This window comes from Trichechus manatus, unplaced genomic scaffold, assembly GCF_000243295.1.
Source record: "Trichechus manatus latirostris isolate Lorelei unplaced genomic scaffold, TriManLat1.0 scaffold00022, whole genome shotgun sequence".
Classification (NCBI taxonomy): Eukaryota; Metazoa; Chordata; class Mammalia; order Sirenia; family Trichechidae; genus Trichechus; species Trichechus manatus.
The window spans coordinates 8330796-8355184 of NW_004443958.1; the positions used below are offsets into that span (position 1 = coordinate 8330796).

Sequence of the window (24389 nt, forward strand, 5' to 3'; positions counted from 1 at the left end):
TATGGGCTATATAGCTGACTGGATACAGCAAGTCCTCATTTTTCTCTCCCCATAAAGCCTGATTTTATTGTCTGTCTAAAGAGAACCAGTATATTCTACCTACCACCCTGAGGCTTAATTTTAATGGTTACACTTCAGAGGTGAAAGAATGCAATAAGATATGCTTCACGGGTGAAATTAAAATGCACAGCTTTAATATTTGCAAAATGTATTTTGTAAACGGTCACCTAACCATACCCTTAAAGCCTTTTTTATGTTCAGGATTTGCACATGGTTAAAGCAGGAGTGTATTTCTGCTCTGGAAGTTGATTCATGTTTTACTCAAGTTCAGCTATTCAGTAGCAAGGTATCATACATCTCTGTCTTTATCTGTGTCCACAGAAAGTAGAGACTTCATCCACAGGCCTTCTGTTCATGCAAATGATCTTTTATCCAAGAAGACCCCACAAGACAATGCATGGAAACATCCCCAATAGACAGTTGGGACACATTAGCTGGGCCTGCTTTTTCTACCCTTGAAGACTGTGACTTAAGGTAACTTAAGGTGCCTCACTTAATGACCTCTCTGGACTTTAATTTCCTTATGACGTAAAATGCTGTCTTTAAGGTTCATTCCAAATCTATGTTATCTCCACTAAAACGCCCGTTAGGCATTCCTCATTTATAATCTTATGAAATACTGCCCCCTTGTGTTTTCTTATGGTTCATCTACATAGTTTTGTTTTTATTTTTATTTTTCAAACAAAAGGTCTCACGTTTATTACTGAACCAACCCATTAATGTGGAAGCATAAAAACAAAGGAAGAAACCAGAATTTTCCTAGTACAATATGTCCAATTATTCAGATAGTGGTGAAATTTTCAGCTTGATATGTAAGATGCTCATGAACTTGATAGAGCATAAATCTGTGTGCCATCACATGTGGGACTCCTTACAGACCCAGCTTGGCTCTTCTCCAATGTCAACTTATTGGAGTTGCACCTGTTTGTATTACCAGTTTTCCTTTGAATCTATGGGGAATGGGACGATTCTGCTTTTGTTTTTTGGCCAGGCATCTCTTGATGCTGAAAGTCTTGTGAGAAGACATGATGAGAACGGAAGTCAGCCACATACACCAAATGGTGCAGATAGAGAGAGAGCTAGTTTTGTTTTTTAATTTTAAATAAATTCTTAATTTAACATATATCGACTTGGTAAAATTGTTTTTTTTTTTAAAATGTTTTTTGTCTCTTTCATTTTTTCAACGCTAACATCAAGCAGACCTACAGAATCACAGCTGCTACTGAACCTGGTCAGTCAGAAACTGTTGTACGATCTCCCTGTCTGGTGTACGATATCCCTGTCTGGTGTACGATCTCCCTATCTGGTGGTGTTGTTAGGTGCCGAGTTGAGCTGGTTCCGGCTCATAGCGACCCTATGTACGACAGAATGATATAAATGCAATAGTTTCCATCTTAATGATAAAGACAATAAAAATTGCTCTTCTTCATTCTTAAGAGAAACATCTGTGTAACACTGCTCGTCTCCCATTGGACTAAACATTCCTGATCCTTGGTGTTAAAAAAAAATCCGCTTCTAAATTCCACTCCTATTTCATTAAAGTGACCATTTTTTCATTTGGACTACTAAATTCATTCAGATAAACTATCCTGGCATAAAGCCCACATGTCACTTGGGGATACCTTGTCCCTTAAGAATGATGGAAAACTTGTCCTAACCACAAATCTAGTGTCTAGAACTTAAGGATTTTAAAATGATTCCCATTGCTCAGTTTCCTGAGTCAGACTCAGTGGGAAGCTCTAGCTCTTCTCTCTCTTCTTAAAAAATTTTACCAAAATGTTTTTTAAATAAATGTTTTAATAGAAGTATAACATACACAGAGCCCTGGTGGCATACAGCTTGGCTACTAACCGAAAGGTCGGCAGTTTGAATCCACCAGCCACTCCTTGGAAACTCTGCGGGGCAATTCTACACTGTCCTGTAAGGATGCTATGAGTCAGAATCGATACAGAAAAATGAGCAAACCATAGTGGACAGCTCAGTAAGTTATAAAAAAACTAACCCAACTCTGTAAACAACACCTGTGTCAGGAAAAAGAACATTACCAGGCCCTCAGAAGTTCCCTTCTGACCCCCTCCTAACCACTACTCCATTCTTTCTCCCCAAAGGTAGCCATTATCTTGACTTCTAATAGTAGAGATTAGTTTCTCCTGTTAGTCCCTGAGTGGTGCAAATGGTTTGTGCTCAGCTACTAACCAAAAGGTTGGCAGTTCGAATCCACCCAGTGACACTGCCAGAGAAAGGCCTGGCAATCTTCTGTAAGATCACAGCCATTGAACACCTCAGGTGGGCGAAGACAGGGGATAGGGTGGGGAGTAGTATATATATTTGTAATTTACTGTGAGTATTCTAGTTCTCAGCTTGGTGATGGGTTCACAGATATTCATTTTATTGTATCTATTAAGAAAAATGAAAGACATACATGGAACACTGATGGTAGTGTTCCATGAACTAGGGGTTAAGATGAATCAAATTTAGATCACTTGAGATGCATTGAGCCCCAGACCTTGCATACCTCCTTAGATACTATCCTCAATGCCTCCATTGTTCTCTCTCTTGGTGGTACTTCACCTGTGCCAGGTTGCCTTTCCATTTTAAAACTGGGATAAAACACCACAAAATGGGGCATGGGATCCGGCTTTCTGAGCAGCTGTTAAGGGGTTGGATATCACAACCAAGAAATGTAGAGAAGTTAGCTTCTTACACAGGGAAAGATGATTAACAGAATAAGGGAGATAGAAGAGCGAGGTGAATAAATTCCCACAGTATTCATTCTTTCATGGTCTGCTCCAAGACGTGGTTCCTCCTTGCAACCTGGAGAAGTCCTGCCTGCAAAGCAAATTTGTTATGTCTCATTGCAATGTGTAATGAAATAAGTAGTAGCCAGCCCCATAGCACACCCCATTGTGTTACTTTGCGTCTTTCCTTGCCTTCCTTCCTCTTTTTCTCCACCCTTACTGCCCTGGGCCTTCACTTCCCAAAAGAAATGTTAGGATCATAATTCTTGCTTCAGGCCCTGCTCTCTAGAGAATCTAGTTTAACACATGAGACCCATTTAAAATGATAATACTAATAGCTCATGTCTCAGCGCAAACTTACGTTGTGCTAGGCACTGAGCCAATATCTTTGGCCAATAAATCTCCCAAACCCTATGAAATGGTATTATTTTGCAATGAGGAAAATGTGACTGACAGAGATTAGGCAACTTCCTTAAGATTACATAGCAAGTGCGATGCCTTATTTTAGGAATATGTTCTTATTATGACCCACTTTATACAGGATTTCTTGGAGAGTTTGCTCCTCCCTAGCTTCACAAACATTAATGACTTAGCCACGCAATGCCCGTAACATCCATGCAATAGGGATTCTACATAAACTGTTAAAGATGGAATATTTAATCACAAAAGGTAGAGATGATTTCTTTTCTGAATGGGGAGCTTATTAAAAATGTGGACAAGCACAGAAGAACAAGCTTCCTTGCCTTTTTGCAGTGATAGTGGTAGTATTGGGAAGTATTAGTCAAAAGATGATTTTGTATGGAAAATAAACTCATGAAAATTTAATAGCTGATTTAAAAAAAAAAAAAAACAAGAACTTCCTAAAGCAACTTATGTGAATGATACAGATCAATCGTGATCCATGATTAGGTTGTGAAATATACCGAGTGAGTTGAAACTACCATCAAAAAAGAAGAAATAGGATAGAGTAAAAAATACCTATTTGCCCATAGTAAATGTGTGACTTGTTCTGTGTTGTTTTTATTTGAACACGTGTGTTGAGTGTGTGTATGTAAGGGATCATTGTGTAAATTTTCTTATAGTAGTAAAAAAGTTTTAAAAACACCGGTATATTTGATGACGAACATTGCATGTTTTAAAACAAAGAAGCAAACGTGCTTTTTGAGTCAGAGATACCTAGGTTCAAATACTGGCCCAATCATAATGTTTGTAACACTCTAATGAGATAATTTATGTGAAAAATGTAACAGAGAGTCAGGGTCTCGTAGATGCTCGGTCAATGACTGTTGCATCTGAATTTTAATCCCAAAGTGGAGAGAAACATTAGGAAGTGAATTGAGGCCACTTACTCCTTCGTTCCTCTCCAATAGAATTTTCTGCAAAAAGTTAGAGGCTCTCTTACATTTTCTTTTCATAAGGAAGCCCATGTCTCTTCATGCTTATAGAACGTCCCTGAAATGCATTTCTTGAAGTCTCTGTTCCAAACATGCTGCTCCTCGTGATGGACTGGACCCCACAGATTCTGCACCTGGTTCTCACATATCATCCATCACCACATCTTTCTCATTCTCTTCACACCTCGGTGATCTTAGGTTGCCGAGGGTGTGGCTAATAGAGTCTGACACATCTTTGGTAAGGAAAATGTTTATTCCCACAATAATTTCTTTCTAGATGGTTCGTACCTGAGATCTGACCAAGCTTCCAAGCTTCTGGGAGATTTTTGGGAAGAAGAAGACAAGAAGGTCATCTAGACACAGGGAAAGGGAAAACAATTAAACTCAGAAGAAATTGGAACTCCTTTTTGGCGAGTATCCTCCATTTTTTTTTCCAGGCCTGCTGCCCAAGACAGATTCTATTCATCTCTTGCAGGTGTTTAATTGGCACAGTGGGATTCATTTCATGGCAGAAGTGTGGGCTGGAGAAGACCTGGCTTAATATCAGAGCAGATAGTCTGAGGATGGGGAGGAGAGTGCTCACTCAGTGTTCAAAATTGGAAATCTACTTTTTAATGTTTCCCTAACCCTCCTTCCTCTTTCCTGGAATTTTAGCTTCTACTCCTGGAGCAGAGGACGTTTTTTATATGCTTTCAAACTCAGAAAAAACAAAAACAAAATAAAAAATTCACGCATCCATTTTAAGCTAGACTCACGAGTTTTTATTTTTTATTCAAGGAATTCTAATCCATTACTATCATTTATTTACTGCTAAAATTATCCCAGATTTGGCCAGTGGATCACTTCAGACTGTCTCCTGTGTCCTTCTGATATGACCTAATCAGTTTTTGAGTAGTTCCTTGCTTTCTGAAACAATATGTTCCAGCCTTTTCTTGTGCTTTCTTTGTCTCAGTCCTGGAATCAGCTATTTCTCCAAAACGGTTCCTTTTAGCGGGGAAGAGTATCTAGAAACCAAGGTCTGGACACTACTGGAAAGTCATTGCTTGCTTCCAGGATCTTTTCAATTCAGTACCACAGGGTTCTTCATGGCTTCCCCACTCTATATTTGTATGTCTTCTGCATTGAGAAACATGACTCCCCCAAAACCATATATTTCCTCAGTCATACGATACACACAAAATAGCTTCAGAATTGCCACATCCATCCCACTACCGAAAACAAAGCCACTAAGTAGAATTCAAGATTTCTTAGTAGTAATTTTGCCTTTAAGATCCCTGGGTTTCCCAGATGGTTTGTGCTCAACTACTATCTAAAGGTGGGCTGTTCAAACCCACTCAGCAGAACATCAAAGAAAGGTCTGGCAATCTGCTTCTGTAAAGATTACAGCCAAAAAAAAAAAACGTATGAAGCAGCTCTACACTGTAACATATGGGGTCACCATGAGTTGGAATTGACTTGACGGCAACAGAGTTTTTTTTTACCTTTGTAGTAATGATACATAGTCAAAAATCTCTATTCAGAAGTTATTTGGATTAGTTTTTTTTTTTCTTTGTGTGTTATATAGTATTCACTAGGAATGCAGTAAAACTCTCTTGTTTCTGTTTGTATTAAATATTATCCCAACTTGTTGAATTAATTTTGTATTTTGATTATGCAAATTTGAATAAGATTATGCATAATTAAGAAGTTACAATAGTAAAACTATTTTTAAAAAGTATATTCAGAGAAGTCGCGCCCTTCCGTATTTCGTATTTCATCTCGTCTCTTATGAGTAAGCAATTTCCTAGTTTCTAATTATCTTTCCTGTGTTTCTTTTTGCAAAAAAATAATCAGGTGCACGCACACACATACGTACGCACATACATCCCTATCATTATTTCCCCTTCTTTCTTATATCAAAAGTACCACTATTTTATACATACTCGTTTGTATTTTGCTTTTTTTATCTAAAAATATATCCTGGAAATCAGTCCATATCAGTCATAGAGATCTCTCTTACTATTTTTAAAGGATGCATAGTATTCCACTGTATGGATGTATCATAATTTATACAATCAGTCGCCTATATATGACTATTTGAGTTATTTTCAGTACTGACAAATAATGCCTCAATAAATAACCTTGTGTGTATTTTTGTATTGTTGGAGGTGTAACTTCAGGGTAAATTCCTAGAAGTGGCATTTCCAGGTCAAATGGTAAATGAATATTGAGTTTCGTTAAACCAAAAAAAACCCAAACCTGTTGCCGTTGAGTCTGTTCCGACTCATGAGTTTTGTTAATTGCCAAATTCCCCTCCATAGAGATTGTGCCATTTTGTATACCCATCAGCGTCGTTTAACAGTGCCGGTTACCTAGCAGCTTTGCCAGTAGAGTATATCACTACACATTAATTTTTGCGACACTGATAGATAAGAAATGGTATTTTTTCCTTTTAATTTGAATTTCATTATCTGTGCGGTTAAAGATGTTTTCATAAGTGTAAGGGACATTTTAATATCTTTTTAGGGGGATTGTCTGTTTCATGTCTTTTGCTCATTTATTTAACAGTTGGGTTTTGATCATATTTTAATCTAGATGTTTAAGAGTTATATATTAGGGATATTAACTCTTCTTTTAAAAAAAATATAATTTATTTTATAGGCAGTCCCTGTACTATGAACAAGTTCTGTTCTTAAATCTGTCTTTAAGTTGAATTTGCACGTCTAAGTCAGAACAGTTAGGTACAGTTCGTATCTAATGTCAGTTAGTCGAACGCTTGTCTTAGTATATAGTATACAGTGTGTCTTTCTATACATAAAAGACATTAAAGAAACACTTCCAGATACTCTAAAACATCTTTAACATAACAATACAATAATAATAAAAATAATGTTTTGATGTGTGATATCACGAACCATTGTATGTACCTCAAATCTTTAATATAATAGGTTTTAGGGGGGTTAGTTCCTAACTACAGGTATGTACGTCAGACATTTGTAACAGGGGGACTGCCTGTATTTTGTTGTTGAGAATATACACAGCAAAACACACCAATTCACAAATTTCTACACGTAGAATTCAGTGACATTGATTATGTTCTTCAAGTGGTGCAACCTTTCTCACCCACCCTCCTTTTCCAAATTACTCCTCCACCATTGACATAAACTCACAAAGGATATTAACTCTTTATCTGCAATATATGTTTAAAACATTTTCTCCCAGTTTGTCATTTGTCTTTTGACTTTGTTTATATAGTTTTGGGCCATGCAAAAGCTTCTTTTAGAAAAAATATTTTTATGAACTTGAATTCATGAATCTTTTATTGCATCTGGATTTTTCGACACGTTTAGAAAGACTTTCTTCACCAAACTTCAAACGAATTCACCTATGCTTTCTTCCAGTACAGGAGCCCTGTTGGCACAGTAGTTAAACGCTCAGCTGTTAACCATTATTTTTGTGTATATGAAGGTTATTGATTTTATATGTTAATTTTATATCTATCTTTCTGATTTTTTAATTGCTTGTATGTTTTATTATAGATTCTCTATATTCATTAGTTTTAAATTTTTAAGTATATATTTTTCTTTTCTAGAAGCTATATTTTTTTCCTCAAATCTACTTAGTCATTTTTAGAAATCTCATGTAATTATTTGTATTTTCCATACCATCTTTTACTTCTTTAAACATTTTAATCAAAACTTATTTTTATATCATGTGCCTATTAATTTCAATATCTAAAGTCTTCTCATATCTGCTTCCATTATCCATTTGCTTTGTTTCTTCTGATTATTGCTTATGGTCCCGTTTCTTTACGTACTTTGTGATTTTTTGACCATGTGTTCATATACCTTATAACTTATCTGAGACCTGCGTATAAAGTGAGTTCCTCTGAAGAAGACTGAGTTTGCTTCTGCTAGGTGTTTAGGGCCAATATCAACCCGGGGCCAGTTTAACCAAATCTTAACCTTGAGGCTTTTCAATCCAGAGAGATAGTATGAATTCAGGCCACAAACCTGAATGAGGGCTGTGTTAGGGCTACAAGTTCATAGAAGAAATCTCTGTCCACCCACTTACCCAGTTCAAAAAAAAAAAATCTACTGTTTGTTCCTGAGAGTGGGTTTATTCCTGGATCCCCCTTCCATTGATGGTGTTTTCCTTCTTCTTCTCCTTTTCCTCCTGCTTCTTCTTCTTTTCTTTTTCTGGGGGCTTGGGGGGCTTCTAACAATTTCTTATATTCTTACTAGCTTAACAATGAATTTTAGAAGCTTTTATTTGGCTATGTGATATAATTTTTCTGTTGTTTTCAGTGGAAATGTTAAGAGTCCCCAGGCTGTCATACCTCTGCCAGATTTGGAATTCTAAGATGATTTCTAAAACGTCAAATGTTTTAAAATTAATTTAAACTAAGATATAAATATTTATTTATAAACATGGGAAGATGGTGTTGGTATAGTGGTTATCGAGAACAAAGACTTCCAGAATTGTAAAAAGTATGGGCCCATCATTATAAAATATTCACATAGATCCTTATATGCAGAGGAAATGGTCTTGTACAAAAAAAATTAACTGTTTCAAGGAAGTTGAATTATGAGTGATTTTTATTTTGTTTTTTATTTTTTCCTTTTACGATTTTTCCAGAATGAACACGACTTGCTTGGCTAAAAAGCACAGAATTATTTTAAACAGGACTAGTATTAGTTTTTTTCAGTGCCATTTGAGTATCTTTTACCGTTTATCAGCTTTGATTTAAAGTCTTTTTTTTTTTTTTTTTAAAATAAAAGCATGTATATTTTTGGCCTGTGGGCAGAATAAATTGGGTATAGGCTCCTATCTTTTGTACAGCTATTTGGTTTCTCGGAATCAAAGGCTTTTCCCAATAGAAGGCTGTCACTGGAGTGGAGGAGTACAATGCTCCTTCACTGAAGTTTGTCAAAAGTTTGAGGCTAAGTTGAGGAGTTGAAATGGCTTAGATGATGTCTTGCCTAGAAGCAGAAAACAGAGGAGATAATCTCCCAAACTCTTTCTAGCAGATAATTCTATTATTTGGTAGGAGTGTCCCCTGGCTGGGATAATACCTCATTTTTTCCCCACTATCTCATTATAGGAAACTTAACTAACTCCAGATGAAGAATCTTACAGCTTTCAACTCTTTTAGAGTCTGTCGTGTTAATGGGTCTTTCTAGCATTGTCAATGGAGTATACAGACAAAAATTTATATGGAAGCCAGTGTGGACTAGGAGCTCTGAGAACAGCCTAACAGCCCCTTTTCTGGGCAAATGTACAAGAAAAATGCCACTCCAGCAAGATCAGCTGTATGTAGAAGCTGCTTAGTATAAATGGAAAAGTTAGGAAAAACAAAAACAATACACTTGAGATTTGAGGAGAATTCCACTTGCATGTTGTTGTGTGCCGTTGAGTCATTCTGACTCATGGCAACCCTATATGACAGAGTAGAACTGCCCTATAGGGTTTCCTAGGCTGTAATCTTTACGAGAGCAAATCGCCAGGTCTTTTCTCGCGTGGAGCTGCTGGTGGGTTCAAACCACCACCATTTTGGTTACCAGCCAAGCACTTAACCATTGCACCACCAGGGCTCCTTTCCACTTGCATACATCATAACATTATAAAGAAGAAAGAAAGACCATGTAAGTTCATCCAAGTCAATTGCTTTCTTTCAGATAGCCCCATAGACTTGATGATACTGATGGTGATTGTAATTGTGAAGTTCCATTGTATAAATGTGTAAGCTATGTTTATAAAAACTTCTTTCTGAAACATACTTCAGCTTATTCAGAATTTCACACTCTCACCATCAGAACTATTTGCTTCATCGAGATGTGGTTGGGTTTACATACTAAATAAATCAACTAAAATCTCCTATAATGTTGCAAATGAAACACTATAAATTGCATCTCAGTAGTAAATCAACTATGCTGCATTTACTTATTTCAAATATCAGATGAATACATTTATTTTGATCATAGATTTGAAACCTTTTAGATGAAAATGTATTTTTGTCCTAGATAGTAAGAAAAGATTTTCGAATCTTGCTCAATTCTATCATCACAGGCCATCATAAATGACTTCATTAACACAAGCGATGACAGATCAGACTTGGCAAGTTCACTTCACAGGAGATTTGCAATGAGCTGAAGGTTTGTCAGCATTTCTCCCACAGTTTAGGGCTGGGTCCCTGTGCAGGATACCTCTAGGTGAGGAATAAATCTGACCCTTATACACCTGCATCCTCCTTTGAGTTTCTAAAGGGAAGTGCTGATGGATTTTGAGCAAATGAGTGAGATGAGAATCAGAGATTCTGACATTACTGAGTAGAAGAAGAGGCAGAGACATGTATTTACTAAAAGCTCTCCAATGATTCTAACACACAGTGAAGGTTAAGAACCAGTGGTCTGTATACACTCCTGCAAGAGTGAACCTGGTTTCCTCACGTCCCTCACCTATTCTGAACCCTCCAATGTTGTCTCATAATGTGGTAATTATCCAGAATTCACACCTAAACCTACACTATGCAGTCTGTCTAAGAAGTCAAGTGGATATAGACAGGAAAGTTAGGCTGAAGCAGACATAAAGGAACTTGATTATTAAGATAACTTATTTACACTTTATCCTTTACATTATGAGACACCATTGGAGGCTTCCCCTTGCCAGATAAAGCCAAAACACTTAGCTTAGCACACAAGGTAGTCCAAAGTTTGACACCTGCTCTCTTCTTATAATTTATTGTGCACCAACTCATCTCAAATGCATTTTCTCTGATCTCACTAAACTCCACTCACTCAAGATAATTTGAGTCTATTCTATTTCCTGCCCATGGACTTTCTACAACCTGTTTCCTCTTCCCAAGATGTTTCTGTTGCCCTATCTTCTCATGGCTGACTCTCTTTCTTCAGCCTAAATACCATCTCCTCAGTTACATATTTCTTACTCATTCTCTCTAAACAACTTCCCTACCTCCACCCTCACCCTCACCCTGTTATCTTCATGATAGTGCTCAAAACATGGGCACTTCATGTTTTGTTAGTGTTTGTTTGTATAGCTAGACTATAAGCTCCTCAAAGCCAAGGAACTTGCTCACCACAGCGCACTCAGAGACCAGCAGACATTTGTTGAATGAATGAATGAAGTGGCATAACCTAAGCAACTTAGCTGTTATAAATTAAACCCCCCTAAAATATTTGTCAACTTGGTTAGGCCATGATTCCCAGTATTGTGTGATTGTCCATCATTTTGTTATCTGATGTGATTTTTGTATGTGTTGTAAATCTTGCCTCTATGATGTTAATGAGTCAGGATTAGAGGTAGTTATGTTAATGAGGCAGGACTCAATCTACAAGATTAGATTGTGTTTTGAGTCAATCTCTTTTGAGATATAAAAGAGAGGAGCAAGCAGACAGACGGGGAGACCTCATACCACCAAGATAGCAGCACTGGGAGCAGAGTGTCTTTTGGACCTGGTGTCCCTGTGCCTGAAAGCTCCTAGACCAGGGGAAGATTGATGACAAGGACCTTCCCCTAGAGCCAACAGAGAGAGAAAGCCTTCCCCCAGAGCTGGCACCCTATGTTCATACTTCTAGCCTACTAGACTATGAGAGAATAAATTTCTCTTTGTTAAAGCCATCCACTTGTGGTATTTCTGTTATAGCAGCACTAGATAACTAAGACATTAGCCAATGACACCCAGCTCATGGGTGACACAGAGATATGTTAAGAGATGATCACAAACTCTAAACGCTCACAGTGTTGTACTGGAATGATGGTTTGCTCAATCATTCATTCTTTCGTTCACTCATTGTTCACATTAATACATACAAAGCCCTCTGCTAGATGTGAGTGACATAAATAAAATAGTCAATGACTCTGAGAAGAATATAATGTGGACAACTTAAAAGAAATACAGCAATAGAGGACACAGACTCCTGCAGCTGACTTCAGCTCTCAGCTTGATTATATGGAAGCATTGAGGCTACTGCAGGGTAGTGAAATTCTCTTCTTGGTGGTCCTTGGTGGATTTGGATCTCAGTTTCTTCATTTGTAAAGTGAAGGGGTTGGCACATGCATATAATTTCTTAGGCCTGAACCAACCTTATTATGCTATGAATAGAACCTTTTATGCAACGTGCATACACTGACAGGTGCTGTCACACATGAAAAACTTGGCTGCTTTTAAAGTCATGACTTTGATCTAGGCCATGGAGACAAGAAAATGAGGAATGCCTTAATCACTAGTTTAAGTATATGAAAGGCTATTGTGATGGGAAGGGGGAACTCCAGCATCGCAAAGGACAAAATACAACAATATGATTTTAACCTCTGAAATGATTCTTACCTTGCAGAGCTGATGTATTAAAATAGGATGGTGTACTTGAATGAACTTGATAAAGTGAAAATCCTATATGTGCAAGGGAGGTATTGCTAATATTTTTGGAAAGGGGTCAAAACACTATACACCCACTTCTCACTTATCAACATGGTTAGTTTCCAAAGACCAGGTTGTTATATGAAAATCAGCATTATGCAAAAATGGAGGATGACTACATCATTACACAACTGCCAAATTACATCATTACATAACTACATAACTGCTAAATTACCTCATTATATAATTGCCAAACCACTGAGAATCATGGCCCAGCCAAGCTGACACGTAGTCTTAACCATCACAGCCAGCGTTATTCTTGCCTTGCACCTCAGCATTTGCTACTGCCAGATGTATGTCATTACTGTGCAAAATAGTCAGTAGATTTTTTACTATTGTCGTAAATGTGAAATGTTGGATAACAAGGTAGTCGATAAGTGAGGAGTAGGCGTACTGGGAAAAGCTCTGGCCTGGGGGTTAAGACATTTGAATTCTGGTGTTGACTTTGCTGTTAACTCTGAGTAAGCTTGGACCAGCTCTTTTTTCCTAATTTTCAGGATTAGTAGAATGAAGGTCGACTCTTCGTTGGTTAGTAGAGAAAGAAATCAGATCTGACAAAAAGGAGTATTTCACAGAATTGAGATGAAAGCTGAATAACCTGGCTTCAGGAAGGACAGGAGCCAGAGATGTTCTGGAGATCTAGGCAAGGCTGATATTCAAAACCTTGGACAATTAGAATGGCACAGGTACAGACCAATCCTAATGGATGCCAGTTGAGCAGGAACCTAGAGGCCTCCAGTTGAGCCAGGGGTTAATTTCAGTTGGCTCGAAAGGAGATCTGAGGGAGTGGTCCCAGGAAGCAGTCCCCAGGAAGGGGATAGTAGAGAGGACATTCAAGGGGCTTAGGGCAGTAGTTATTTATGAACCAAAATGGAAGCATTTCAATATTTTAACAACCGGCACAGCTGTATTGGTGTGTTCCTGCTGGATGTTAGAGCTGGGTCTGGGTATAAGGTGCTATTGTTCCTTCAGGCCTCATTGTTAGAATAAATTGAGATGAAAATTCAGCAAACATTTTTCCTTTCCATGTGTCCCACCCCTCAATACTCACATTTAGGGGAGAGAGTGTCTGGTTGGCCTAGCCTTGAGCTTATGCCTATCACCGAATGACATCCTGAGTGACAGCCCTACCACAACTACACCCAATGGCATGGCAGGGGCATCAGTCAGGTAGAAGGGACAGTGACCCTTCGCTGTGGAGTAGGGTCCTGAAGTTTCTCTGTTAGGCTGGGGATTTACTCTCTGTTAACAGCTGTACCATTGTACAATCATGGGAGTCCCAGCGGCAAGTGATGGGGTATTCAGCATGGGAACGACATGGGAGCAGGGACCTGGGCCATGATTATTGCTAGTCAATAATCAGTGGATTATTATTCTCCACTGGGGCCTGCTTATTAGCTGAACATGGACCCTCTGCGGCCAAAAGAAGGGAGAATGGATGCTGGGCTGGGGAAAATCACAGCTAGCCATCACAGAGGGGTTGGAGTAGAGCTGTAAATGACTCATTAAGCTGGAAACTGGGGTTTGCTGCAGAGTGCATTAGGAAATGTGTGCTGATATTTCTGGTTTTCACAATGACTAGAGGAAGGGCTCGGTGGCCCTGGAATTTGTCAGACAGGGCCAGGAATGATAAATGTTCTACAATGTCTGGGGCAGTCATTCACAATAAGGAACTGTCCCACCCCAAATGCCGATAACATCTCTGTGGAGAAACATTGAAAGGAGAATTTTCTGGAAGGGATGGCTGAAGGGAGTACAGCCATGTGTAATGGGCAGACAGGGATACTTCCAGTTTGGGTGACACAAGGATTTTTAAAGTCTTCCACTACTACATCACAGCATCAGAACTTGGAATAAAGGGTAATTAATAGCAACCATTTATTAATTACTAACTATGGGTCAAGACCATAAATACAGCCTCTTATTTAATCTGCATGACAACCCCCTTAGATATAACTAATTACCCCCTTTCTTACAGGTAGGGACCTACTCAGAGAGGTAAAACAACTTCCCCAAAGTGAGATGAACAAGGGTAGAGCCAGCGTTTCAACTCAAGTGTGTCTTATTCCACGGTCTTCCTCCAAGTTTTCAGGTGACTGAGGGAAGAGAGGCAACAGGCGTGTGTATGGAGTCCTCGGAGAGAGATGTTCTAGATTACAGTCATGTCATAAACTCAGGATAAGACTCAAGGGACGAGCTGAGCCCTGGAATCGCCTACTGAGGGGAGCTGGAATTTTTGCATAACTCTGAAAAGGCCCCAGCTGCTCTTCAGATGTTTAGATGTCATTTTTTCTTTTTCTTTTTCTTTTTTTTTTTTAGAGTGAGGGAGGAGGCCTTTAGTGGGGTCTTCTGGTCTTGTTTCTATTATTCAGTGCTCTACCCAGACTCCAAGCCTGACCTTAAGATAAATGTTGAATAAACACTCCCTTGGAAGGGCTGGAAATTCACACACAACTGCAACTAAATGGAAAACTGATTGAAACCAGCCATTCTGATTTCCCTTTAACTAGTTTATCTACATTTAAAGTGAAATGCAAGCAGTTAATAATTAAAGAGATGAGTTAGAATTTTTAAAAATAACATTTATTTTATATGATTACAAGAGCAATACACATTTATTATATATGAGTTTTATTGAACAAATGTTATTTTGTCTATTTGCTGTATATGGATTTCTTACACATATTTCATATTTTAAAAGCATCAGGGAAGCCCCCATTTCCAATTTTCTATAATCCTATCATAGGAACTTTTTTCTCCTTTTGCTCAGACTTCGTGCTAATATGTAGTAAGTACCTTCCCCAAGAGAAATGCAAGAAAAGTTTACACTGGTCATCTGCATCTTGGTAAACATGAAGGTCATAAAAGCAAATTTTATTAGTGAAAGGGGAAGAGTATGAAGGTAGTAGGTACTTGCATAGGGGACAGAGTAAAAGAAATCTAACCAAAATTATAAGTGGTATGTGCCTCCAGGAATAAATTCTGCATTTCAGGAATTCTGGCCTAAATTAGGAAACCCTGGTGGCGTAGTGGTTAAGAGCTATGGCTGCTAACCGAAAGGTCTGCAGACGCTCCTTGGAAACTCTATAGCGCAGTTCTACTCTGTCCTATGGGGTCGCTATGGGTCGGAATCGACTGGACGGCAACGGGGTTTTTTTTCCTTCCAGGTCTAAATTAATCTAGGGAAAGACAGGTTATCTTTCTCATTCCAGCTGCTTCTAAAACACCAGGTGGCGCTCGCGCCCTTCGCAGTACTGCGTTTGGCGTCTTGGACTCGGAGTGTGACTCCTAAAAAGCTGCGGTGGCCCCTGACCCCGAGGACTGTGTTCAGTGAAGCGCGGAAGCAAAACGGCGCTTTGCTGGGCCCTGCCCTGTGGCTGAGCTGAGGCCAGTTGGGAAGGGGACCAGTGGCCGCAAGGCCCATGCAAAATCGAGGAAAGCGGAGGCGGCGGCTAACTCCAGCTCTGGATGGTTGGAATGTCGGAAAGACCCCCTTGAGTGATTTTAAGCATCACAGAACCTCTTTTCTGCATGATAGAAGGAGGATGGAGGACCTTCTAAGATTACCAGTTACCCTCTCTCCTTTCCACCACCCCTTTGTTGGTAGTGAAATGCCTCCTTTTTATTTTTGCAAGGCTAGAAAGGATTTTCTCACAAAAACAGAATCTTGCTAAATTTTCTGTTTCTACTCGTGGGAAAGGCTGGCAGTTCCAACCCACTCAGAGATACCTTGGAAGACAGGCCTGGTGATCTGCTTCTGAAAGGTCACAGCCTTGAAAACCCTATGGAGTAATTCTACTGTGTACACACAGGGTCCTCGTGAATCAGTATCGACCGGACGGCAACCAACATTTGTGAGCACAGTTGACTCACAGCGACCCCATTTGACAGAGTAGAACTGCCTCCATAGGGTTTTTCTAAGCTGTAGTCTTTACAGGAGCAGATCGCCAGGTCTTTCTCCCCCAGAGCGACTGAATGGGTTGAACCTCCAACCTTTCAGTTAGTTGCTCGCTTAATCGTGCTACCAGGGGTCCTTATGATGAGCTTCCAAAAACCCCACTGCTGTGAATCCATTCTGACTCATAGCGACTCTATAGGAAAGGGCAGAACTACTCCCACAGGATTTCCAAAGCTATAAACCTCAGAGAAGTAGACTGTCACATCTTTCTACCCAGGAGCAGCTGGTGGATTCCAACCGGCATCACCGACCTTTTGCTTAACAGCCCAGCGCTTAACCACTGCCCCACCAGGGGTCCCATGAAGAGGTTAAACCCTTGGAAATTGCCAATATTTGACCTTTTGTATCCTACAAAAAAGTTAATTTCAGCACTCCCGCCCCTCCCCCCATTCTCCTGAACATTAATGTTTGCACACTAAAGCTTTGGCTTAGAAGAGGAAGAGGGGGCAGGAGAGGACAGAAGTCCACCTTTACAGTGAATACCGCCCCCTCCCGCGCGCCTGGAGAGTAGGGCCCTTAATGAGGGGACGCACCGCAGGTCTTTAGAAATGGGGATGTGGGCACACAACACCTGCGAACCGGAGAGCTCCAGACTTCCCCAAGACTAGGGGTGGGGAGCGGGTTAAGCAGCTCCCCACTAGGCTGAGTCCGAGCGGAGTGGCGAAAGCGGCTCTCCTCCAGCATTCGGCTCCCGCTGCGGTGCGGCATCTGGGGCTGCAGCCAGGCCTGGGAGGGCGCGTGGGCGGCGCGGGGCGGGCGCCCCAGCATCTCTCGGAGGCGGGAGTGGGGGTGGGGAGGAAGGGGGGCGCTAGAGACTAAGGCCTGCCTCTCACCTCCCCACCCCCGCCCCGCGGCCACCTTCCGCTTTATAATTGGCCGCCCGTGGGCTTTTCTTTCCTCTTATCAGATCCCTGGCAGCAGTCGGGTGGGAAGCGCTGGTTGAGAGAAGGCAGCTACGGGCGGCGAAGAGCAGGAGAGGGAGAAGGGGAGCGGCTAGTTAAAAAGCCCCCCCTCCTCCCGGAGGGAAGCGAGCAAGAGCGGTGCTCAGCCAAGAGCCAACTTGTGGCGGAGCTTGGATCTTCCCAAGACGCCGAGAGTTCCCCAACCTGGCTGGACCCTTGCCCTGCACAGGTCAGTTCCAGTCGTTCTCTGCTTTTCTTCGGCTCGGCTGTGAAAAGTCTGTTCATGAGGGACAGTAAGTGGAGAGGGCGAGCCACCTGCAGTCGTCATTTAATTCCGCGGACTTTCTCGGCACGCGCGCCCAGGATGGTCCGGGGACCTTTGGAGTGGGATGGGATGGTGCATCCGCAGGCTTCTCCGCGGGGATCCCTGCGTGGGGAGGATGGAGGCAATGCGTGAGGAGAATGCAAAGAGAGTGGAGATGACCTGCTGTTGCTCCCCTGCCGTGGGACCTCGCCTTTTCCCGGTTGCTTGGGCGCTGTGGGCGTGCGGCGGGAAGGAGCTGGGTTTGACTGCGGGACAGTGGCGACTCCAACATTTCCATGTAGAAGGGGCTTAGTAAAGGCGACAATCTGGTGAGAAAAGGGGCTTAGGGTGTTGAGTTGGAAGGCTGTATGTGCATAAAAAGTGCACTGCTTTTATTTAGACTTTATTTGGGGTGACTTGAGAGAACAGTTGATGGAGATCGTGGGGAACAAAACTCACCCAGTCATCCCTTGGCACTAGCACAGATTTGAGTAGCTGGGGACCACGCGCTAGACGCAAAGAGAAGCAACCAGGCAGAGCGCGCTGAGAGGATGTTGGCGGCAGCAGCTCCTCCACGCAGGGCTTAGCACTGGTTCCGATTAGAGCCCCTGCTGAGAATTTGCATTTCTACCCCAGATATGCTGAACAGAATCTACAGTTTAACTAAATCCCCAGGTGATTATTTTGTATAATAAAATTTGAGAATCACTTCTCTACTAGTGGTTCTCAGAATTGGTCCCTAACCAGCAGCATTAGTATCATCGGGGAACTTATTAGAAGTGCAAATTCTAAGCAGGGGTTCGAACCTGAAGGACCTGATTTGAAGCCCTGTCGCCAGTCTCTTTGCCAAGAAACCGGGACGCTTTGCGGTTTTGCTTTGGTGCCTGGAGCCAGAAAGAAGGCTGCAGCTTTGAGATGCACTTCAGGCCGTGGTGTTGGCAGATCCTCTCTGCCCAGGCTTTCCACCCCTACTTTATCCCTCTGGATCCCTCTCTGCATCGAGCCTCCCAATGCACAGCGCATTGGAGAGAGGGGCGGGAGATGCTCCTCCAAGAGTTGGGCTTTGGCCCGCAGAGCGCAAAGACGGAAAGACAGACTGGTTAGGAGCCCAGCCAAGAGGAGCTGTGGGGTCATTGGAGCGGCCTCAGTCCCAGGGCAGGGCCTGGGAGTATTGGATGACAGGCGCTTGGGTCTTGGAGCTTTTTTTAAAATAGATTTTGTTCTTGTTAGGAGTATACACAGCAAAACATACAACAGTTCAACAGTTTCTAGGTGTACATTGTAGTGACATTGTTTACATTCCTTGAATTGTGCGATCATTCTCACCCTCCTTTTCTAAGTCGTACCTCCTCCATTAATGTAAACTCACTGCCCCCTAAATTTTCTGTCTGATCTTTTGAGTTGCTGTTGTCACTTTGATCCCATACAGACAGTTCTTAAAAGAATCTTAGGTTACACTCGATAGACCAGGAAAACAGCAGTCATTTGTGGAGTTTGGAAAAGGTGGCTGCAAATGTGGCTCCAGGGTCACATAACTGCAGAAACTCAGCTGAAAACAGGCATAAGGTTTTGCATTTTACTAGGTGGCACTAGGAAGTATTTAAGATCCAAAGGAAGCACGTCTCAAAGGGCCTTTTCGGTGGGCTGGGGATTTGTCCGCTGAAATCACAGCACTTTGCTTAACCTATTCTTAAGGCCAGCCCTGGCTAGTTTGGAAAACCAAGACATGTGTGGAAGGTCCTGAGAGCTCTCTGAAACCCTCAGCTGGACGGTTAGCAGCAGGATAAGGGCCAAAGGGCTCCTCCCATCAGTCTTGAAGCCTGGGACCCATCCAGAGCTGCTCCAGGAATTCTGATGAATTCGAATGCGTCCTGCCAGGGAATTTCTGAGAGGCCTCACCACAGAGTAGTTCCTGGCCCTTCAAAGGGACCCCCAGGAGGTCATGGCTGCAGTGGAGGTTCAGGTTTATCCTGCTTCAGGGCTCCCCAAGCAGAAAGGAGGGGGATGCCCAATGTTTAGCAAGAGGGTGAAGAAGGCATCCTGTACACCATGGATGAGCCTTGAAAAGATCATGCTAAGTGAAGGAAGCCAATCAGAAAGGACTCCATACTGCATGATTCAATTTATAGGACATGTCCAGAACAGGCAAATCCATAGTGACCCAGCACTTAGTGGTTGCCAGGGGCTGGGGAGAAGGAAGAATAGGAAGTGATTGTTCATGTGTACGGGGTTTCTGTTGGGGTGATGGAAACTGTTCTAAAATTGACTGTGGTGATGGCTGCACGATTCTGTGAATTTACCAAAAACCATTGAATTGTACACTTTAAAGGACAAGAGGCCTTCCTGAATTGCTGCAGGCTGGGGTGGTACTGTTTGAGCACCACTGAGCTAACAAATTATCTGGGATTATGACAGTTTGTTGAGAACAACGTCATTGGTAAATGAGACTTTACTTAAGGTCCCAGGGTGAACAGAGGGGCCAGCAGTGGTGGGGTGGGGAGAGGGGGAAAGAAGAAAGTTTAAAGGAAAGTGACAAAAACAAACTTTCTCCTTGACCGGATTTGCCCCTGGATAGTGCTGGATGTCAGAAAAACAATCATTCTTCTTTTACTCCTATAACTAGAAAGTGACAAGGTTCCAGTTACTCTTCTATACACAGTACACTTGTGTACTAAGCCTCATGCTTTTCTGGTGGGGTGAGGGGTGTGGGGGCATGGGGCAGCAGTGTTGACATACTTTTGAGTACCTGTTGAGTATGTGCTCTTTTCCCTTTTGGAATCATATTTAAGTCTCCCAATTCCTTGGGGAAGTCAGCATTATTCCTCTTTTAGCAATAAGATCACTGAGCTTCAGGGAAATAGAGAATCTTGCCCAGCGTCACAAAACCAGCAAGTGGCAGATGCATGATTAAGAAAAGTCTTCACTGAGATTTGAACCCACATCCCATTGGACACTTGCACAGTCTGCTTCTTTGATAGGGGTACGGAACAGGGTGATATAATCTGAGGCCATATAATCTAGTAGAGGAAACAGTATGGCAGGCAGACAGATATGTGTGGAATCTCAGCTTGCTCCCTTTGTGCCCCTGGGCATGGTCCTGCACCTCTCTGAGTCTCTGTTTTCTCATTTAGAGAATGGGAATAACAATACCCGCTTTATAGGATTGTTTTAAAGCCTAAGATGATTTAAGGTCTAGATGATTAGTCTGGCATTAATTTTTGTCTACTTTTTTCTTCTTTCCATTTTTTTCTTCACCCTCCCCTTTGACCCCCTCCTCCTTCTCTCTTTCTTTGCTCTGCTTTTTGAGAGGATTTTGATTTTAAGCAGAAAGGGAAGTCTGGGGAGTTCTGAGAGCTGAGTGCATATTTAAGTTAGGGCTTACCGCCTAGACTCCCCGTTTCCTCATGGTAATTTTTTTTTTTTTTTATCAGTGGTCATGTTATGCTTTTCTGCCAGTAGGCCTTTGGTTGAGCTGCCCTGGCAGGTGTCCCTAACTTTGAATTTTAGGGAGCAGTGCTTGGTCTCTTCCTCCCAGAAATTACCTGGGTTGCTTATGAAAATTGGTCCAAAGGGAGGCTGGGCTTTGCCAAGTTAGTCAAAATGTCTTAGGATGTATCTATAGCTAAGAAAGCCACTCAGGGTACCCTTTACTGAATAAAGATCTGCTCCCGTGTGGCTTTCTGTCTCTGCTTTTACAAAAAGGAGCAAACTGAACAGATACCTGTCTAAAAAATAATATGCTACTACAGGTATTTTGCTTCCTTTCTTTCTCTACTTCCCAGGCCTGTCCTTGCCTTGTTCTGGCAGTGCTAAACACTCAGAACACAGCGGTGAATAATATGCTTTGGTAGGTAGAAATACAAATAGCCAATTACAATACAGTGTAAAGTACTATAGGATAGAAAATAGAGGAGACTTCTGGGCAACATGGCACTATAGACAGAATCACCATGCCGTCCCTCCACAGCAAAGACCCAAAAAACTAAGTCAAACAGAGACAAAGGTCAGTCCTGAAACCCTAAGCATCAAATGAGGAGATAAAGAACTCAGCCAAGAACCAAATGGAATAAGAAACTGACGGAGAGCAGAGTGTGAGGAGAGATATATGCAGAGGTCCCTTATCAGCTAACTCAGCACAGATCTGCTGTCTTGGACTCCTGTCAGAGATTGGAAAACAGGGAGTACGGGAAAGCAGCTTCATGGAGCTCCCAGCAGGAGACAGACTAACCAGTAACCCGTGATATACACTTTCCCACCCCCCAGCCTTCTTCGCCCCCACTCGGCTTCCTCTGCTTCCTGTGGCCACAGTCTCTTGGCCAGGAGGCACTGGCTTCACCCCTGTGCCACTTGGATTCCACCCGCCCACACTTGTCGGCTTCCTGAGTGCCATTTGTTGTTGCTGGTGTTGCTTTTTTCTGCTTCTTTTGGTTTCTTCCATAACTCTCACCACCTCCCCCTCCTTTCTCTCAAATACCTGGCTCCATGTGCCATCTTCTTCCTGAAAGGCTGTGAAATGCCGCTTGACTGTGGAACTGCTTCCTGGCCTGTGTCGCCATGCTGGTGGGATCCCCGGGGCTGTTTTTTGTTTTCTTTTTCTTTTCTCAGCTTGGGAGCCCCTTCTAGCCGGGCAGTACCATGCAGCTTGGGAGCTGCTCCCTCAGTCTGCACAGCCACGCAGTGGGATCCCTGAGCGCATTTCTTTTCTCTTGGTTTTGTTTTGTTTTCTCTCTTTTTCCCTTTTTGTCTTTCTTCTTTTCTAAGTTTCTCATCTCTATATTTATCTTCTCTTCCTGTCTACTGAATACCTGGCACTGTGTGACAACTCTGCCCCTTCAAGCTAGGCTGTACTTCACGGCCTGGGAGCAACTTCCCCAGTCCTCACAGGTACACTGGTGGGATCCCTGGGGGGTTTTCTTTTTTTTGTAATTTTTAGTTATTTATTTTTTTCTTTTACCCTTTTTCTTTTTGTTTTTCTCCATTTCTCAGTCTCTCATCTCTCCACTCCAATGGCAAGCTTCCTTAGCACTCTTTTGTTTGTATGTTTTTGGTTCCTGTTCGTCTCTCCTCTCTCTCCTCTTTCCCATACCCATCTTAGCTCCACACATCACAATCTCCCCCCTCCTTCCTGCCTACCTGTACTGTGCACTGAACATCACACTCCTGAGCAGCACAAGCACTGCCTACTGGAACTTGCCCTGTACTAATTCCCGGCCCACCCTGACAGCCCTAGTATATGCCACAAACAGCCCATCCCAACAATTCTCCTTCAGCTGGACCTGTCCTGCTGTACCATACCTGAGTGACTGACCCTGCCCATTGGAGAAGGATGCAAAAAGTATCGTGCCCAAAGATGAGCAAACAAAAAGAATGCACTGCCTGCCTGCTCACACATAACCAAATAAAACAAAAAAGCAGGATGAAACAAACAAATCTACAATCAATAAACGAGGAAAATAACCACTGAATATCCTGAAGACAGCAGACAATACCAAAACATATACAAAAACAGGACAGGATAGTTCCAGTATGCATCCAAAATAAAACACCAGATGACTGTCCAGTAGAAGAAAAGGCACTAGAAGTACCTGACAGGGAATTAAAATCTCTGATATTCAGAGATATCCAAGAGTTGAAGCAAAAAGCAGATAAAAATGAGGAAAAAATAGACAAATTTATGGAAAAGGCGACAAATTCATGGAAAATACAGACAAAAAAAAAAAAAGGAAGAATTCAGGAAAATAATACAGGAACAAAATGCCAAAACAAATTCACAACTAGAAATCATGCAGAAACAACAATTAGAAATCCAAAAGACAAACAACAAGATTTCAGAAATGGACACTATCATAGAAGGGCTGAGGAGCAGGTTTGAAATTATGGAAGACAGGATGAGCGAAATTGAAGACAAACAATTGGATACAATTCTCAGGAAAAATCAGAAAAAAGAACAAAGAAAAATGAAGAAACCCTGAGAATTATGTGGGATACAATCAAAAGCAAAAATTTGCAAGTGATCAGAGTTCCAGAACGGGGAGAAAAAACAGAGAGGATCATTGAAGAATTACTGACAGAAAACTTCCCCAATGTCATGAAAGATGAAAAGCTGACCATCCAGGAAGCTCAATGAACCCCATATAGGATAGACCCCAAAAGAAAATCACCAAGGCATATCATAATCACACTCGCTAAAACCAAAGGCAAAGAAAGAATCCTGAGAGCAGCTCAAGAAAAACCAAAAGTCACATACAAAGGAGAAACAGTAAGACTAAGCTTGGATTATTTGGCAGAAACCATGCAGGCAAGAAGGCACTGGGATGATATATATAAAACCTTGAAAAAAAAATTGCCAGCCAAGAATAATGTATCCTGCAAAACTCTTTTTCAGATATGACGGTGAAATTAAGATATTTCCAGATAAACAGAAATTAAGGGACTATGTAAAAACCAAACCAAATTTACAAGAATTATTAAAGGAAGTCCTTCGATCTGAGAACAAACAACATCAGACCACAGGCTGAATCTAGGACACAGGATCGTACCAGCCAGATACCAACCTAGGAAATGAACTCTTAAGGAATATCCAAAACCAAAAGAATTACAACAGGGAACCAGAGAGG

General features: G+C 41.6%; 1 protein-coding gene across 1 annotated transcript in view; it reads left to right on the forward strand.

Moving 5' to 3' along the window:
- The first annotated feature begins 483 nt into the window (after positions 1-483).
- The window catches only part of COL14A1 (collagen type XIV alpha 1 chain), a 266930-nt gene continuing 243024 nt past the window's right edge, over positions 484-24389 (forward strand). The window contains exons 1-2 of the mRNA XM_023728170.1: positions 484-534; positions 1261-1291. The gene's annotated coding sequence lies outside the window, so the exon portion shown is untranslated. The remainder of the gene's footprint in view (positions 535-1260; positions 1292-24389) is intronic.